We start from the raw sequence: 18,425 nt of genomic DNA on the forward strand, positions 1-18,425 counted from the left end.
TTTACTGACCCTCTACAAAGCAGTGGCGTCTATCAGATGAAATGTCAGTGTGATAAAGTATACATAGGTCAAACAAAAAGGAATATTTGCACTAGAATAACTGAACAAATTCGTACATCAAAATCTCGAAGCCTGCAATAGCTGTCTGGTGTGGCAACTCATTTTAGAGGTTATAACCACAACATCGCAGATGCATATTTAATTGAGAAAGAAAAAACAGCAACGGAACGAAAAATCAAGGAATCATATTACATTCATAAAGAGAAACCCACACTTAATTTAGATAGGGGAGAAATAAATATGGTTTGTAGTAATCTTTTTACTACATACTTTTGCCATCTGGAAAGCAAGAAAAGAAATATAGTGAAGAGCAGTGAACAATGACAGTGAGTGCCCATTCACATGTGTTTAATCCTTTTAACCATTTTTTGCCTTTCCACATTCTCCTCATGTTTTTAAATCGCCTTTGAATTTTACGTAAGCTGATGATTGAGGAAGGTTCTTCCGAAAGCGCTTCTTATATGTAGAAAAAAATTCTGCTGTTTTTGCGGTAAATATTAGCCTTCTTTCTTGTCTTTTTAATTAAATATTATCACTGCTCGCAATATTGTGATGTTCCTGATAACGGTTCTGGTGAAGAACATTATCTTATTTTTCGAACAAACTTTATTAAATTTATAATTAATAATTTTTAGTTTCCTTCACGATCACTTTTCTACGATAATTTTACCTACACTGTTCGGAGACTTAATGTCAGTTTACGACTTTAATTACAAAATATTTAAAAGTTATTCATATTCACCAGATGTGATTTAATCTTTTTTTAAAAAAAAAAGAAAAGAAAAAAGAAAAAAACAATATTTCTATAAATTCATCTCAGCGGGTATCCCCAGTGAAAGAGTGTATCTTGCTAATACATGTTTTATTGTGACTATTGGAACAACTGGTCAAATTTGAGAAAAATTTCAGAAAGATAATTCTTGTGATTTACTATTTTTTATTATTATTATTAAAAATGTTTACTATGTTCCAATTAAACTAAATAGATTTCAATTGACAAAACAGATGTTGAACAGATATGGACTTTTGTTAATAATTGCATTTCTTTTGTATGTATATTATTTTCATAGTTGATGAAAAGAAAGGAAACGGAAATCTAAGTTTTTTCTGATAATTCGTTGATAATGATAGTGAGTTCGGAAATATTACGTAAAATAGTATTCTTTGAGATTAGCGTTATGTGAAGGAATGTTTTCAGCAATGTACAGTCTATCAACCTTATCTATTTGCTTGCTTGTTTTTACGAAATTGTAACTACTTTTCCGACAAATGTGACTGCATGTGGTGATAGTCAATACAGTAAAAAGATGAAAGTTGGGCATATAGTTTCAATCGCAATGTTGAGTTCTTCAAGTCTGAAATTGGAAGGTAATGGAGTGGGGAGAAAAATGAGAAGAATAATTGCTTTACAACAGGGCCGAAATCCTGGGAGGATCGAGGAATTCCACCTAACTTAATATCTTTAGAATAACATTCTCTTCCCCCCACCAATAAATTGCTTTTGTTGAATAAAGTGACATTACAAACTTAATCAGAATATAACTTACTAAACTGGTTCTAACATTTCTAAATTAGGAATGTACCCCCAACGGATATATCTACTATTTTCCAGAATTATCAACTCTTCACATTTTTCTGTACTACCCACCACTCTCTATAACATATGTTAGCGGTATCCCAAACTCCACATAGTTTAATAATTATTGCAGTTCAAGTATTGAACCCTCTTTGTCGAAACATTCCAGTGAGAAGACGTTTTAGTTTTTTTTTTCTTTCACTCTTGTCTTCTTTCCCACTTCGACTGTGATGATTTCGCATCTTGCATAGCAATATTTTCATTATTTATGTTAATAGCGTTTTATATTACCTAACATACTGGTTCATAATTGGCATTAAACTTAACTAAATTATTTACTTCGCTATTTGTCATAGATTACAATATAATACTTTACATCTTACAAAAATTTGGCTAAAAAATATTATGTTTATCAAAAGATCCAAGCTATAAACAAACTGGGGTTCTATATTACAGCCTTTCCTCTACATGCATAGTAGATGCTGGGGAAAAATATAGTTGCTTTTTTACATTATAAAAAAAAAGCATCATGCAGCAAGCATCATCAAGCAGCTCTCATTTTATATAGACCTGGATATTTGTAAATCGTGATCTGGAGACGTGGAAAAGTCAGGAAATTCGTAATCGCGAAATGAGCGGGATTTCTCCTGACCATATTACTCGTTTCCAGTCATCAACTGTCCATGTTGCAAGTTCGCGGCACCATTCGCATTGTGCTAAAGCGTTATGAATGATTCCTTATTATCGGTTTCCCATTTACAACCCAACACTATATATCAATGTCATGTAACTCGCGGCAGGTGATGATTATGGACACAGACTGTGGAAGTTGCTGCTTGAGATTCTCTGTCACTTGCACTGGAGTTGCATGGCGGTTCTAAGTGACAATCCGCTACACTATCTCTTGCGACACAATCAACTCACTTGGAGTTTTGTCAGTCTCGCATCAAATAACTGAATTTGCCCTCTTTGGAAATCAGAGAGTTCGACCATTTTACATTATCATCGTCTACACAGTTCAATGAACACTGCCATTTTACTGCTCATGTAGTATGGAGTTTGCTTTAACACACTACTACTAACAGGTCCAATAGGCCGCAGTCGCTGAGGTTGGCGCCTGACAGTTGCCAACCCAGATACCTATTTCCAATTCCAGATGTTTCCATTAAATATATATATATATATATATATATATATATATATATATATATATAACAGAGCCGAGGATCCAGGATTGTCTGAGGGGGATCCACCAATAACTACCAAAACAACCAATCACACTGAAACTCTTCAAAGTGACATGCGAAAATGTTCTTTACCCCTGACAACACTGATGCATAGAGAGGAGGAAAGTATTTTAGAGGAAAAAATGTTCTCTCCTCCTGGGTTCTGTTTTGTTCCCTACTTGACAAATGTTATATTCTTTTGCTTGTTGAATCCTTTTCCTTCAGCTTTTAGAAAATCGACTTAAACTATTGCTTTTGAAAAGCTCTGCTCTCTTTTAAGCCCCAAAAGGAAACATGATGCCAAAAATTTTCGGAAGGGGTTGTTACTATTTTCACTGCTAGCTTCTCATTTTAGATAATGCATATTTACAACGAAGGGGTGTGTGTGTGCACGTGCACTTTTGCACCCCCTAAATCCGACCCGATATATATATATGCTAAGTCCGGTAGAGATGGACTACCTTTTTCTGCCTACAACAACTCGAACAACTATGCATGTAGAACATGGTTTTCTGCCCGAAATCCAAGAAAGGATTTCCTGTAACCATAACTAAAGGTTTTTAGGATCAAAAAAGATATACTTTTACCCCAAATTTAAGCTTGAAAAAAATGGATGACTGGTCCATCTATCCCATAATACTATGGGTTAGATATACCATGCATTGTGGAAGTGATGGGCTATATGCAGATCTTATATAATCTAATATTGATTAAACTGAGATAGAAATATGGAAAATCTAAAAATGAACTTTCTCTTTAACGTGGAATCTACAAAGGAAACATTTTCAAATGGTAAGAATACATAAGTTTCATATTTTAAGGAGAAAAAATGAATGCCAATAACTACATTGCACCTTACATTGAATCTTGTTTTGTATATTTGAAAACTTTGCCACACAAATCACAATCATTCTCATATTTCGAACAGCCATCATATAACCAGCGTTCACACATAATACACTATACCCAGTAGTCTTCTCTTCATGTTTTATTATAATTTTCGCTCCATCCAACATACTCGTTTTCATCATACTCCTCCATATCATCAATGTCAGCATATATTATCGATTTACACCCTCCATTCCAAAAGAAACCGAACTTTTGAAAACAAATAGTACCACTAGTGCCATCTGTTGTAATATTTTACCGGTAGATGGCGTAGTCCCTCATTGACAACTGGTATAAATGTCATGACATTTTGATGCACGGCAACAAAGTTATTGCGTTTCAACTGTCAGTGTGTTGTATACATCGGTCGGAAAATGAGTTTCAAACAACGAGCTGCAATTGAGTTTTGTGTTAAACTGGGTAAAACTTTTAGTGAAACGCACCAAATGCTACAAAATGCATATGGTGATGAGTGTCTATCCCGTACGCAAGTTTACGAGTGGTTCAGGCGATTCAAATCGGGTAGAGAGACGCTGGATGATGACGAAAGATCAGGCCGTCCCAGAACCGGATTATCGGAAGAAAACATCGAAAAAGTGCGTGAATTCATCAAACATAACAAAAAATCGTCCGTGAAAGTTATTGAAATGGAATTAGGCATTCCTCAAACAACCGCATACCGCATTTTGACCGAAGTTTTGGGCCTTAAGAAGGTTAATTCGCGGTTTGTACCACACAAACTCACCGAAGACCAAAAAGTTGATCGAATTGCGCATTGCAAAGACATCGTTAAAAGTGCTCGGCAGGATCGAAACTTCTTGAAATCGATTGTAACTGGTGACGAGACGTGGTGTTTTGAATATGAGCCCGAAACAAAGTGGCAAAGTGCTGAATGGAGAGCGCCGGATGAAGGAACACCCCAAAAAAAGTCGCTTGGTGAAGTCAAAAGTTAAGGTGATGCTGATTTGTTTTTACGATTCAAAAGGAATTATTCACAAAGAATTTGTTCAGCCCGGCCAGACAGTCACTGGAGAGTTTTACTTGGGCGTCATGAAGCGTTTGCTGGCAAGAATTCGTCGTATTCGGCCCGAATATCGCGAAATCGGCAGTTAGACTCTTTTGGACGATAATGCACCATCACATTATTCGCGACTTGTAACTGAATTTTTGGTCAAAAATCACATTATTCGGTTGCATCATCCGCCCTATTCACCAGATCTCGCTCCGTGCGATTTCTATCTGTTCCCGAAACTGCATTTGGCGATGAAAGGAAAGTGGCACGCATCGATTGATGCCATTGAGAAGGCGACGACCGCCGTCGTAAAGACCATTCCAATAAAGGACATGGAGAAGTCGTTTGACAACTTGTTGGAGCGTGCAAATATGTGTATCGATGCAGAAGGGGAATACATTGATTAATTAAAATGATTTGTTCCAAAATGTACATTGCTTTTTTTGTTTTTGTAAAACGTTCGGTTTCTTTTGGAATGGAGGGTGTATCATCATCGCTGGAAGATGAAGATATGATTGGAAATCTCTCCTTCTCGTTTCTTGTTTCTTGTTTTCTGTGGTCGATTTGGTGCATTTAATATTCCTCTTTCTGTTTCTCTGTAAGCTGATGTGTTCATTTGAAGCGAGTACTTTTGACAAACCCTTACTACTTTCCCTAGCAGATTTCATTTGCTTTAGAAAAGGGATTAGTTATATTTAATTTAATATTTTAAAAGGAATTTCTTGGGTGGTTTCATCTAGCAACTGATTTATGGCTTTATTTGAAGACTGAAGAATTTTGGTTTCGTTACTGTTTAATCCTGATGTTCCTGGAGTTGCTACACTTGCACTAGTATTTTGTACCTCACTTTGTAACTCAACACTAATAGACTTTGATGTGAGAGGAGGATCTTAAAGTAAAAAAATATACTCATGGATGGCGTTATTGTTAAAGGAAATTAGTCTTGTTGCTTTGAAGGTGTATAACAAATATTAATTTTTGTTAATAAAATTAAGATTATTAGCTAAGTTGAGAAATAAATTAGTGTAAGCTCCTTTGTTTTTTTACGAAAATAATATTTTCATTTATAGCAAATTGAAACCCTCTCATTCGTAAATGATCCTCCTAGCTAGGATGTCTGTAATATTGATCTTTTGTCCGATATTGGGCTATACTACTATCTCTGAGGTGGGGGTTTTGGATCATCTTCTCTTAGAGGTAAAGGTGCCGTCTGGTCCGGATTATGAGATGGATGTTACACACCTCTAAATCTACAAACCTTAAAATAACGTTTTAAAAAATACTTAAAGAAGCAGGAGACAAAATTAGAACATTAAAAGTGATTTAGTCCCACTCCTTCCCCCTCTCTCCCAGATATTAGAAACAATAACTTTTGCACAATATAAGATTTATAAACCATTCACTAGATATCAATTTAAAGCCCACAAGTATACAAAATAAACATTGAAACTAGTTGCATATAGCGTAAGGGATAGACGGACCAGTTTCCTATGTAGTCCATCTCTCCCACAATGGCAGTGGTTCATCTATCCCAAGAAGGAGAGATAAGAAGGGTGGTTTACTTGTATTTTTTTGAACTCGGCAAACTTAATTGTTTTCCTTAACACACTTTTTTTTATGATGCAATGCGCTAGTTAAAAACAAAAGCGAAGAAATCTATATCAAGAACGTTGAATATTGCTTTTAATGAAATGTAGTAAGAAAAAAAAAAGTTTCGACCTACCTAAAATCAAATCTCTTGTCTACTGAAGAAATGTGTGGACTTTTGCTTCAGGAAAACACGAAGTATCGAGCATACATCCGCCATGACACTACACCAATATTCACGCTGTACTCTGGTGGATAGCTTACGAATTATGGACTTGGTTCGTCTCACCCAGAGGGTCCATCTCTACCGGATACACTATTATAAGTACGTGTGACTGAAGATAATCTCGAAAACATTGGTTACTTTAGTAATAAGCGTTCTATATTTGCTCCCAGAGAAGTTATAATAGAGATTTCTTCAGTATTTTGAAAATGGTAGAAATGTGGGGATGGACCTTTAATGCATTACTAATTACCCACAGGCATTTTTTATCTTCGTTTGTCTTACTAGCTCTTAGCAACGATATTGAAGACGCAACTTTCCGATGTCTTTTTCTGGTCAAGTTTATTACATCTAAGCAATAGCATGGAATACTACATCATAGAAGTGGATCTTACATTGTAGATTCTATCAAAGTTTCACTTCTCTTATTTCGATAGAAACTTGAAAATGTTCATTACGCTTTCAAAATATTTATTTAAGCCCTAAACGTAATTTTAATAATGCAGGCTTCCGCTGTTAGAGTATTGAAGAAGAGCAGTACAAACTACAAGCTCAACCACGCATGTTAGTGATTGGCACAACGAGGATATTTTGCTAGGAGGTAGTGACCATGGCACTTTACATCTGAGCATTGAAAGAACATTTCAATACCACAGGTAGTTTTAGGTCTGTGGTCCAGCAATAGGGGGAACAATAACGTCATCTAGGGGCCTGGACACTACCTAACCCCCTCTAGTTATGACTATGATGCTAATATCTAATACATGCTCTGATATGAAAGGAGGATTTATGGAAGTGCTCAGGAAGTGCTTTATTTTTATCATTTATTCTTGTAGCAGTCTCAGCCATCCTCCCATCTCTCCCCCAAGAGTTTGGATACGATTTTTTCCAAAATTTAGAGCTTTCTTGTGAGTATAGTTAGCGTACGGGTCTTCGGCGCAGGAAACCAGGATTCGATTTCCAGCGAGATTTTATGTGAGTCGGCTCTTACGTTAAGTTGTAGGTCTACAATTCATATCTAGTAAAAAGACAGAATTTGCTTGTGATAAAACTAAGGTAACTTACTTTGTAGATTGAATTTTATTGAAAGTTCTTAAGAACATCATTACGGTATACTTAAAGTTCGATAGTGTCATTATCAATGAAAAATTGTACCCTTTAGAAATCTCTTAGGCATAACTTACGCCCTAAAGACCATTTGTGAGCATCCCTCCAATTGTATTTCAAATAGTTTGCCATTGATGGTCTAACTAGAGCAATACTTCTTAACAATAGTGCTGTGAAAACTTTAATACACGTGTATGATTGCTTAGATCGAACATATAGACTTTAGCAAATAAAACGAGTGAATTTCATTTCACATTGTAAACTACAATAAACATTTAAACTATGCAAATTCAACACTGAAACCGGAAGTAGTAGACCTATAACTTCCTGTACAGGTAGTAGTGAAACTTCCAGTTTCAATAGAAGGATAAGGTCAAAGAACATGTTCTTCGAACGCTGGATCTCCTGCTGTCTCATAACTATTACTATATATGAACTAATTTTTAATATTTATACTGGAAATTTTATTGGTTTTTAGTGTTTCCAGTTTGGGTACAAGAATAAGAACTGAGAACCTTTTCTGGAAACAGTGAATACATAAAGAAGATGTTGTCTCATACCGTTTAAGCTCTATGAATCAAAGTTGCCAACTTTTGACTAACCACACTCAAACTCATGCTCACAGCATCATTTCGACCTCACACTTACATCGTCAACTCGACATCACGCTCATTCGACCTCACGCTCAGAGCGTCATCTCGATCTCACGCTTTGAGCTCTTTCGTTGCTAAGCGGTTAGCGTACGTGTCTTTGGCGTAGGACACTCGGATTCGACTCTCGGCGGGAGTTCATGTAGTTCCGACTCCACGTTAATCAGTAGGTTCCCTCTTATATAGCCTCGCTGCTGAAAGGGACGTTAAACTCAAAATCAACTCAACTCACCTCACATCATTCCAACATCACGCTCACATCATGATTTGGAACTCACATTAACTCAACTTTACGCTCACTTCGGATACCTTTGATATGGATAACAATATTGAAATCGGAAGAGAGTTCATTTCCGGTTCCAATAGGAAACAAATGAATTTAGTTTCACATCAGTTTAGTCTATGAAACTATCATAGACTTCCAAACTATGTGAATTCAATTTTAACACCTGGAGTAAAACTTTTATAACTATACTGATTGCAATATATTAATAACAAAGATAGAATCTGTTACTTAGACGCTGAATCCATATCAAAAAGACATTACTTGCTATCACTTACTATTTTCCATTAAGGGAATTAATATTAAAATCAGAAGGGTTAATTGGTATCTATCACTTCAGATTGCAATATTAAGAACAAAATTAGAAATGAAACATACTCTTCGTACTGAATCCATATAAAAAATCTGCTTGTCGCTAACTATTTCCGTTGTATCTATTATCAAATCAGTGTTGTAATCGAATAAATGTAAATTTTCACCACTTTGCCCTTTCAACAACGAGACAAAATTTGTTCTTTAGGGCGCTGAACCTGTGTCAAAAACCGTTGTTTGATTCTCCTTACAGTTTTTGCTCTATGAGAATAAGTATTGAGACCGGAAGTAGTAAATTCCAACCACTTCCGGTTTCGGTAGCGTGTTGGGGTGGAGAAGGTATGTTCTCTTAAGACGATAAATCGATTGTTGACATCCACTTGTCGCTATCTATTACCGTTTTTGTTCTATGGCGATCAACATTAAAACCGGAAACGGTTTATTTCTACCACTTCCGGCTTCAATAGGGAGTCAACAGAGGATCTATTATTGGGACGCTGAATCAATCTATTGCAAGAAACCGCTTCTCGATATCACTTACTCTTTTACTCTATGGGAATCAGGATTGAAACCGTAAATGCCAGTACTTTAATTACTTCTGGTTCCGGTAGAGTGTTACAAATGGTGATGGAATGTTCTCTCGAGACGCTGAACCGATTGCAAAAACAACTTGCCGCTGTTTATTAACGTTTTTTGTTTGAAAAACGTTGAAACCGGAAATTATTAATTTCAACCACTTCTGGCTTAAATAACAGGTTAACGGAGGAGACTGAATCTATTCTTGGGACACTGATTTGATTGCAAAAATGACCGCTTCTCGTCATATATCTTACCGTTATTCACTCTGATACCTATCGACAAACAGACGGACGAACAGATAAAGCATTCGATAATACTTCCGGTACTTATGCGTAGCATAACTAGTTTGGGAGTCTAATAAAACCGGAGTGAAACATTTTTATGTGGTAATGAATTCATATAAGAAAACTGCTTCCCGCTAGCTATTACCGTTCCTTTTTTCACTATGATGATGAATAATCGATCAATTATATATTTCCTTCCTATCCCTAAAATAAGAGTAGTTCACGGGCGTCTCTGGCGGGGGAGGGATACGAAGGGGACGCGTCCTCTCCAATATTTGGAAATATCTTATTCTAATTTAGTTTATTTAATAACGACAGAATAACATATAAATAATAATTATTGTATTTATTTAGAATACAATATTCGGGCTGTGAAACGATTATAAAAGAGTTCTTGATATACCTCAGGGGGTTCGTGAAGGTAAGCAGAAAGGTAACAAATGGAATCGAATAGAATAAACGGGTTGGCTAGGTAGTACCATTAAAATAACTTCTTTGATGTCCTCCTAAATTTTACATGCCAGAGACGCCAGTGGCAAGGCCGGCCTTAGGTGGTGCGGGACCCGACTGGGAACATTTTGCGTGGCCCCAAGTTTACAACTAACTTGCACCAAGGTCTGTAGAACACACACACACACACACACACACACACACACACACACACACACACACACACACATATATATATATATATATATATATATATATATATATATATATATATATATTGCGCTTTTCCTGCTGGTCTAGTGGTTAGACTCGTACTCATTTCCCTTTATAATGTTTTTCCATTTGCAAAATGTACCTGTTCATTGTGTATAGCAACTAATTTTTGGATCAAAAGATCCAATATTTCAATCAAAAATTTTCTTGTAGACCTTATATCTGAAGAATTACATATATTGTATCGAAACCCAAACTATCAGTATGATGTCACTAGCGTACATTAACTCAGTATGATGTGCTTATTCCGTAGGAAATACGAAAACTCGATTTGGGGTCCGTTCAAAAATTTTGTGGCTCCTGATCCAAAAACTAATTATTAGCCAAGATCGCAATCTTTTGATGCATTTTTTATCATTCCTAAAATTCTTGGCCAAGATCGTAATCTTTTTATCTTTTTTATTTATTTATTTACTTACTAGCAGCGTTCACCCCGCTTCGCTGCGGTCACCCCGGAACGCAATAAACTTTGTTACTTAGATAATTTTTACTTTTTCGCTTTCAAGTGATATGATAAAAACCATAGAAGATTGCACTAATGTTAACATTATATCGCCTGTCATTTATGTTAACCCGCCCCGCTTCGCTGCGGTCACCCCAACCCGCCCCGCTTCGCTGCGGTCACCCCGGAACGCAATAAACTTTGTTACTTAGATAATTTTTACTTTTTCGCTTTCAAGTGATTTATAGCGCCTGTCAGTTATGTTAACCCACCGAGTCACAGGGTCATGCGGGTTGCATATAAATACGTTTATTTTTATACCTATGATGAACTAATAACAAAGGATTTGTACGTATGGACACCTGAATGGTCAATTATCTCAAGACACTGCTAATTGAAAATTAAAGTGATATGATAAAAACCATCTAGGGTCCACATCCTAACAACCCCCCAAAAATGAAAGAAATCGGTTCAGCCGTATTAGCGTGATGAGCGGACAAAGGATTTTTTGTACGTATTGACACCTGAATGGTCAATTATCTCAAGACACTGCTAATTGAAAATTAAAGTGATATGATAAAAACCATCTAGGGTCCAAATCCTAACAACCCCCCAAAAATGAAAGAAATCGGTTCAGCCGTATTAGCGTGATGAGCGGACAAAGGATTTTGTGCGTTCTCTTTTATATATATAGATTTATTTTTTGATCATTCCTAAAATTCTTGTTCAGAGAAATAACTGAAATGGAAATGCAGACAGTGAATGAATTTTAAAATACATATTTCACCCTTGTGCCTCGCAATTTTTCAAGAAGGTTCTGTGCCTGTATTTCATAGTTATCTTCTCTTACAAGTAAGCCTATTGATGTTGAAATCTAGTTTCTTGACCAAAGTTGCCAGAGAAGTGGGGAATATCAAGAAACGAGCGTAAGCAAAATTTAAAGTGCTTCCGTCTATACACAGCTGCAGTGGCCAAAAACCTGATTGATCAGAATAAGCCAAAACAATGTGTTTCAAGTTTGAAAATCTCATTTTATTTGCAAAACGGGTAAAGGGCTGAAAAACAAAACACATTAACCGACACTGGGAGAAAGTAAACACCTATTTGAGGGCATGTTTATCATGGTCGCCATCTTGAAGTCGGCTATCTTGTATCTCGCTCGACCTTTTCAAATAAGGAAGGGGGTCATATCAAATTGGGCTAGAGTTTTACGAGAAATACAATGGTGAAGTCTATGTTTCAATAAGTTAATATTTGTTAGACATGATGAAATGCACATTGATATGAATTCGTTGGTTCAAAGATTTCTTAACAGCTGTATCTTTTTGAAAGAATTCAAGTCAGGAAAACCTAATGTACGCTAGTGAGAACATCGGAGGTTGCTACTTATGAAAGGTATCAGCTTGAAATCGTTATCGAGTGCAGACAAAATGAAATGGTGATGAGACGATCACAAACCTCAAGGAACTGATGGAAAATAGATTACATATTTTCCATTGGATTATTCGAGTTAGAAGACAAACCTTCATAAGCAGCCACCTATTCAGTACGCACTAGTATACCTACATTCTATTTTCATATATATATATATATATATATATATATATATATATATATATATATATATATATATATATATATATATATATATATATATATATATATATATATATCCATGGGATTTTTCGGAGAAGAGGGCAAAGTTTGTCCTCTGGTTTTCTATTTTTAATATAGCAATAATAAGAGAAATGATATGTAAAGAAGTCTCACTGAGGCTGATTTATTTTATACCATCTCGGTATTCACGGTAGTATCACACGATGTAATCAGTAAAAATGCAAGGAACTTTTACTTAGTGGGGTGTTCAAAATAAAAGAGGGTGTGCATCCAGATAATGTTATATATTCTTACACAAACTGAAAGATAACAATACTTTTACTCCCAGGGGTGTGTGTAGGGAAACTTGGGGGCGTGTTAAGGGTGTTGGGGTTGTGTAGAATTCTCCCTTTAATTTTAAAACGTAAAAAATAAAGAAACTACTACAGCATTAAATTCAGAAAACATTTGCTTATAACTAATCATTTCTTGTTAGGTAGAGGTCATGCCCTCTCTTGTGGAGTCCATGGATGTACATTCATGTCCAAAATTATTGTCGCATGTCTATAAATATGTTGTTGATGGAATATAATTTGATAACGAATTTGCGCGGTATTTCTTACAATGTTAGTATGTGTATAATCGGCAAAGACATGTATGTGGCAAATTTCATGCCAAAAGAGTAGTAAATAAGAACAATAAAACGAAAATAAAACTTTCTTATCCATTTAGCAACATTTTGTTTAACTCATTCTAGTTTTCGTAATTATAATTCTTTTCCTATGAAATTTACCATAAATATATTTTATATTTCCTGATTATACACATAGTATCAGTATTAAAAGTACCTTGCAAAATCATTATCAAATTATATTCTTACATGAAGAGAGTTATAGATATGCGACAATCATTTTTAACATGACTGTACCTGTGTTGCAATATGTTGTTGTGTGTACCGTAAACTGGGGGTAATTTGCATCGCATTTTGCAGTTTTCTTTAATTACTGAGGAAACTCTGTAGTCGAAAAGCGTAAGATCTGCATTATTGGTAGCTCAATGCCAGATAAATCGAATCAATACAATAGAAAGGGACAGAAGTTGGCACATTTTTCTTAATATATGTTTAAAAATGGAGCAAAGTTACCACACGATTCGTTTATGCACAATTGTTTTTCGCAAATGGTTACAAGCCTGTCTTAGCGCAAACGTGTAAAATATAGGCTAGCTTTAAAAATTTAACTATTCACAATATATTATTGCCAAAATGATTAGAATACAAGTATGGTATTTTTGAAAATAAACAATAAACAAAAGATAGAAACAATAATTACTCTTTAAAATTGGCAATATAATTGACTGAAACCAATCTTGAAATATGAGTGTTAAACCACCCACTTTTAGAGCGATTGTACCTGGTATTTCCTGGTAGACCAACTTTCCAAAGATATCCCACTTCTCTGCTTTGTAATTAACCCTTTATTGGGCAATGTTGCTCTCACGCACGAATTATAACTTCAATTATCATTCAATTGGCATTAATGCTTTCATACAATATTCATATACATCAGCGTTTCCCAACCGGTGTGCCGCGGCACACTGGTATGCCGTGAATGGGCCGCTGGTGTGCCGCGAGGAATCTAAACAAAATTATTAATTCTATAGCAATTAAATTGCAAGACATATTGAAAAATGTATATTTGTATTTCACGGTACTATGAACCTCTAATATGAATCTACAATTTTAAGTTTCATACCACGTTACTTTTCTGTACATTTTTAATATTGAAAAAAGTATTTATCATTATTGTTATGACCATTATTCATTCTTTATTGTTGCAGACTATTTCGTAACTTGAAATTTTAAAATATTCACCTTTTGACGAAAAAGAAAAAAATGAATACGAATTACCTACGTTTGTGTTTTAAAAATAAAAGAGATTTGTTTGTTCGTTCGTTATTTAGTGATTTTCCTTCTTAGTGAAAGGTTGGGTACAGTTTTCGAAAATAAAGCGTATTTTTAAAAACCTAAGTCCAATATATAATTGCAATTGTTTTCCATTTTTAAATTAGAACTAAAAATAAACATAATGATTTACCATGGTGGAAAACCAGTGATCAAGCTTTCTACTCTGTGAGGAGATCGGTAATGACCGAAAAAGACTATGGTATTTTATATTTACATATAATAAAATCTATTAGTGTGCCGCGAGAATTCAAGCTACACCCGTAGTGTGCCGCAAGTTGAAAAAGGTTGGGAAACGCTGATATACATTATTTGCTGGTCGCTTCTTTAGATACTTCTAATCTTCGTCAACAGCAGACAGCCACATTTTGTATTGTAGAAGCTTTATCTCCTACGTTTCGCGAAAGTATTTTTGTTTTTGTTTTCTTTTGTTTTTATTTGTGGTTTCTTGCTCTGTAGGAAAATATTTCAACGAAACTGTTGGTAATTACTGAGAGTATCTATTCTTATGATATTTTTCCATGATAGGACACTGCTGCTTAGTAGCTACACATAAGACCTATTTTATGGCAATATTCCTTTGAAATAAACATCCTGTATTTTGTAATCAAAGTACAAAAATACTTTAAAAATTACGAAATTATGATCAGAAAGATATGGTTCAATCATAAAAACAAACTAAATATTTTAATGGTAATGCTATCAATGCTTGCCAATTAAAGGTTTAACATGAGGGGCGACGTCCCCAGGAATGCATTACCTCAAAACATAACTGAGATTGACGATTTTTAAGAGTTCGGGATTGTTTTCCGGGTAGACTCTTATTTGCAGCCTTGTCATATAATTAGTTTTTTTCTTACCTAGATTCAGGATGTGTGTAGTTTTTACTTCTTGTTAATAAAAGAGTCATCTGTTGATGCATTGTGCGTAACATTGCACCATATATATTTCTCTATTGAAGAGGGAATCAAAATGTCGTGAGTCTACTTTGCACCACTCGTGGCACGGTGCAATTTAACCGACCTATAATGTGTCACTTCATTGAAATCATTCCTGTTCTTTCACGTGTGTTTCCTCCTAAATGATTTATATATAATTTTAAGCAGCATTAAATGCAGAATTAACATTTACATCATACAGATTAAAATGCTAACTTACTTATTGGTGGTCAATGAAATTATACTGCGAATTTCATTTTTTTCCAAAAGCATCGTTTTCTTCCCACTGTTCTTGTGCACACACTGTGCAATCATTTTTTTTTTTTCAAACTCTCTCCTTAGATGGTAGAATAAATCAGAAGTAAAAGCTCGAAGATTCTCTCCTTTTAAGTATAAAGACTTATTCTCACGAAGGCAGAAAAATGTGTTGATGCAAAATTTCCCTACCTGATTCAAAGTATCCCAGTTTACGGCACTTGAAAACCGAGGTTGCAGAGCCATCTTATTGGTCGGGGGCCCTGCGGGCAGAAGAGCATGTCTTAATTACATGTATGGAAAGCAAAATTTAGTCATAGGGACCACAACACACTTGTTCGCTCTGGGGCCTAATATGCTGTTAAAACGGCACTGAAAAGTATATTAGACTGGTGAGTAGAGTAGACGACACTAGCACGGGGCCCAATTGAAAGCAATTGGTCCAATCGGCTTAAAGCTGGCCGTGGCCAGTGGAGTAGTTCATTGGTTATGGTGATGGGATTCATGTTTTCTCGAAAACAGCTTTTTGCTTATGAATCGTAAATCAATACAATCCTATACTATAGGATTAGTCATTTTTCTGGAAAAAAAAAAATCCTCAAGGGATTATCCTTGGGTAACTTATTTTCAGACGATTTTCTGTAACATGACGTAGGTGATTTTAGTCATATCAGATAAATAAATGTTTCGTTAATAACCTTAGAACATGGGATAATTAATTTCTCCTGGAAAAGTTTTCAAAGTCCTTTGGAGTGAACTTTTTCGGATACTTTTCTATATATATATAAAAAATGAAGATTATTCACTGCCTTATAAACAAAAATACTTTACTAATCATTCTAAAATATGGAATAAATAATTTCACCTGACAAATCCACAAAGATTAATTACACTTTAGTGTGATGTTTCTTCGGACAAATTTTTTTTTTTTCACAGTCTTTCATTCCCATCCAGAGATGGGCGGGCCGTAGAAGGTTATGCCTTCTCTTGGCCGGAGGTTTGCAAGAAAGGAGATAACATTAAAGTTAGTTCAAAACAGGATGTACTTTAACATGAGTGAGTTATTATGTGCTTCTACGTCAGATGAGGAAGAATATGTAGCCTATGTGAGCATTGGATAATGGTGTCAGCGATGTATAGAGGCGAGAAAGCTAAGTCGGATAGATGTATGGGTGGCGCTGATATATAAGACGAGCAGGATTGTAATCGGCACTATCAGTTTCTCGTTCATAGATGGCTAGAAGATGGTCCACCGGTGGGTAAGCTCTGCGTGGTCGTGTGGGAGTTTGGTCCAGTAATTCAGCTATGATTGGATGATTGGTTGCTATGTGACTCATAATATATCGAGTGCGAAGGTGGGAGATGTGCGCTAAGAGTAGAATCATAGAAGTATGACTATAAACCACGGCTGTGGGTGTTCTGGCTGGTAATGAATAGGCGATGCGAATGGCTCGGCGTTCAAGGACTTGGAGGCGGTCATAGAAGTATTTATTTGCTGAGAGCCAGGCAAGATGTCCGTAGGTAATAGCGGGACGGACGAAGATCTTGTAGGTATGTAACAAAAGTGCTGAATTTAGGCCCCATGTAGTTCCTTTGAGACGACTCAGCAAATAAAGACGCCGGCGTATGTTTTTCTCCAGATGTTGTAAATGTGGTCTCCAAGTAAGGTGACTGTCGAAGTGAACGCCAAGATATTTAAGGCTGCTATGTAAAGGTATGGGTGCGCCCATGACAGTGATATGTAAGCGGTCGGGATTGCGTGTTGGACAGTACTTGTTTTTGTTCGGCCCGAAGAGCGTCATTTGTGTTTTCAGTGGATTGATTTTTAGTTCCCAACGGAGGCACCATGCTAGTAAAGTATCAATTGCGGATTGGAGCTGAATATTGATGCGGTCGACAGATGATCCCAGAGCGAGGTAGGCTGTATCGTCCGCGTATTGGAAGGCGTGAACAGGTGGTGCTGGTAGGGGCATGTCTGCAACATAGAGAATATATAGAAGAGGGGATAGCACTGACCCTTGGGGTACCCCTGCTTTTAATGTAAATTCTGCAGATCGTGCGCCATTGATTGAGATGAAGGCACGCCGGTTTGATAGAAAGTTGGCTAGGAGACGGACGCATGCAAGAGGCAGGAGTTGTTTCAATTTATAGAGTAACCCTTCATGCCAGACTGTGTCAAAGGCACGCTCTATGTCAAAAGAGATCAAGACCGATGGGAGGCTTTTGTTGTAGTGATTTACGATAAGTGATGACAGTTTAAGAAGTTGGTCGGATGTGGCGTAAAAGGGGGACAAAATTTTAGGAAATGCTTTATAACTATGCGAGCGAATCAATATTTCAGCTACAACTGTAGCATAATATGATATAATTTAAGAAATAAAAGAAGAAAATTTAGTGTGGTGCACACACCATTTACTACCTCTTAAAGGGCTATTTCACGTGAACTAATATGAAAATAAATTTGTGACTTTTGTTCGTTCAACACTCACTGAAAAACAAATGAAAGCAGCGCCATCTAGCAAGAAGCCAGTAAACTAACAAATAAAACTCGCTAACTTGGTATATTTTCCTGCCACCTGGTAGCAGTAGTGTAAACTACGTTCACCAATACCACATTGAAAAATCTTTACTTCTATCAAATTTTCGATTTCATTAATATTAAAGATAATAACAGCATAATCACAATAGGAACTTTACATATTATATTAAATTTGATAATTC

This window comes from Thermobia domestica, chromosome 13 (assembly GCF_964235325.1).
Source record: "Thermobia domestica chromosome 13, izTheDome1.hap1.1, whole genome shotgun sequence".
Classification (NCBI taxonomy): Eukaryota; Metazoa; Arthropoda; class Insecta; order Zygentoma; family Lepismatidae; genus Thermobia; species Thermobia domestica.